The sequence below is a fragment of the Alligator mississippiensis genome, chromosome 11, assembly GCF_030867095.1.
Source record: "Alligator mississippiensis isolate rAllMis1 chromosome 11, rAllMis1, whole genome shotgun sequence".
Taxonomy (NCBI): Eukaryota; Metazoa; Chordata; order Crocodylia; family Alligatoridae; genus Alligator; species Alligator mississippiensis.
The window spans coordinates 59916130-59918673 of record NC_081834.1 but is presented as its reverse complement, the minus strand read 5'-3'; the positions used below and the strand labels follow the sequence as shown (position 1 = coordinate 59918673).

At 65.8% G+C, this 2544-nt stretch overlaps 1 long non-coding RNA gene across 1 annotated transcript; it reads right to left on the bottom strand.

The window, feature by feature from the left end:
* Window positions 1–798: 798 nt before the first annotated feature.
* On the bottom strand, window positions 799–1723 carry LOC132243890 (uncharacterized). Its single transcript, XR_009455462.1, has 3 exons — window positions 1643–1723; window positions 1256–1359; window positions 799–837 (listed from the first exon to the last, which is right to left on the bottom strand). It is a non-coding gene; the product is annotated as an uncharacterized LOC132243890 (long non-coding RNA).
* Between the last annotated feature and the right edge of the window lie 821 nt (window positions 1724–2544).

Genomic DNA, 2544 nt, shown 5'->3' with positions numbered 1-2544 from the left:
CTGCGCCTTGAGGGCCAGCACCAGGAAGAGGTTCTGGCTCCTCAGCGCCTCCACTTGGGCCTGCACGAGAATCGCCCCAGCCCGTCAGAGCCTGCCCATGCCTGCGCCCAGCGTATCGGGCCCCGCACCCACCAGCGTTACCTCCCTGCGCACCCATCAGGTCCCTCCTCTCCCCGCACGCCACGTGTCGGGACTCTGCTTCCAGCTTCAGCAGCCTCTGGGATGTCCCCCAGCCTGGCCAAGCTTGGCCTCAACCTCTTCCCTCCCCTGCCCCACAGCCCTGAGGACCCCTGCCCCACGCAAACTCACCCGGAGCCGCTCCTCCCTTTGCCGTGCGCTGTGGAGACAAAAAACCATTACTGGGCTGAGAGAGATGGATGGTGCCGTCCCAGAAAACACCCCTTCCCCAGGCAGAAACATGCACAGAAGGTGGGATGGGCCCTGGGCTTGTGCCCCGAGCCCTGTGCCGCAAAACGGGAACAGTCAGCTCCCTCCCCAGCCCCACACCTACCAGGACAGCACAGTTTCCATATCCTGCTCTGCCTGTGCCAGCCGGGCCCGAAGAGCCTCCAGCTCCAGCTGCAGCAAACGAGACGGTGCGGGTTAGAGAGACGTCACGCCACGGCCTGTCTGTTTGCACACGTAGCCACCGGTTGACCCCATCTGTCCTTCTGGCCATGCATTCACCCGTCATCCCCCAGCCCAGCCCCAGCCTTGTCCCTCTGGTCTACCCCTCCATGCAGCCATGCCCAGCGCACTCGGTCTCCCTCACAGCCCCCAGCCCGCGTGGGTCCCGCTCACCTGCTGACGGCGCTGCCTGCCACGGGGTTTCTCCGCCTGGGGAAGGAAAGAGCTGCTGGGGCGATGGACTCCCCTGGGCAGCGAGTTCCCCATCTCCGCAGGGTGCAGGGATGGCAGCCCCCAGAGCCCTGGGGTTGGGCAGGGCTCACAGGCCTGGGTCCTGGGGGTGCCAGGGGTTGGCTGTTACTACCCATCTCAGGTGAGCCCCCACCTCCCACTCAGGGTCCCAGGTGCCCTCCGACACTCTGGTTTGGGAAGGACTGTCCCTGGGATCGGGGGATGAGCCCACGACCCCCTCCCTTATTCTTGCAGGGACCGTGGAGTCGGCAGGGAGCGAGACACTCCCCCGGGATCTCATGCCATGCATGGGGCTGGGAGGAGCACAGGGCACCTGGGGAGAGACCCCTGACCCCCAGATCAGACCCCAACCGCCCTGGTCAGGGCAGAGACTCACGGCAGCGGGAGGGTCCGGCCACATCTCGGCCCTGGCAGAGCTGCCCCGCACAGCTGGGAGGGTCTCCCCCACCCCTCCACTTCCCCCCGGCACTGCTCCTGGTCCTGGGGGGGACAAGGGGCACCACGTCAGCTGCACCCACTCTGCTTACAGAGTGGGTGGGTGCCAGGGCACGAAGGGATGAGGGGCAGAAAGGCTGGGGAGGGGTCTCCTGGCCCAAACAGGCATCTGGAGGGTGGAAGAAAGTGCTGTGGGGCTGGAGGGGCTGGATCAGCTCGACCCCTGGGAATGGAGACCGAGGAGGGAGAGGGGGTGCCCCCACGCAGAGACCTTGCCCTCTCCCCATGCAAACGCACAAGTCCCCCAGCTCAGGCGACCCAAACTCACCGGGTGCAGGCTCCCTCCGCTCCTGGCCTGCCCCCAGGGGAGGTAAATCCGCAGCGCCCTTAATGGCGGGGAGCCTGTCTGCTGCCCGCCTGCCTGCGCCCAGGGTGGCATCTGGTGCTGAGGGGAGACGAGGGCTAAGCATCAGGCTGGGGGGACTGAGCACCGCTGTGAGGACAGGGGTCCCAGAGCCCGTGTGGCCCCCCTGCAAGAGAGTAGAGGGCAGCAGGGCCATTGCCACAGGCAAGACTCGGGGAGGGGCAGGGCCAGGACCGGGGCAGAGTGAGGAGCCCATGGGGGGCCAGTCCTGCTCCCCCTCCCCAGGACCTTGCTGGTGCGGAGCAGGGGGCACAGCTGGGGGCACAGAGCCGGGTCTGTCCAGGTTGGACCTGGCACAGCGGGGCTTGGCCTGCCAGGCAAACCCTGCCGGGCCTGAAGCCTCCCGTGCCGCCCACCCCCATTGGTGCCGTGGGGGCCGTGCCCAGCCCTCACCCGGGGTGCTGGAGCGCAGGCGCAGCGGTGGCAGCTTCTCGCGCCGCAGCATCTGCACCAAACACAGCCCTGAGCTGCAGGAGGGCGAGAGGAGCCGGGCTGGCGAGAGCAGGGACGAGGCCCGGGGCCGCGTCCTGGGCCTGGCACAGCCCGAGCCCCTGCCCCACCACGGCACCGTGAGTCCCGTGAGCGGGCACTCACGGCTCCCGCGGGCGCGCGCTCCCGCCGCTCGGGTGGGGAACGACAGGAAACTAACTACTGACCTAACTAACTAACTAAACTAACTAACTAACTAACAAATACACTACTGATCTACTGAATTAAGGAACTAATTAACTAACTGTCTAACTAATAAAGGAACTAATGATCTATCTAACCAATGAAGTAGCTACCTAATGAACTAACTATTGAAC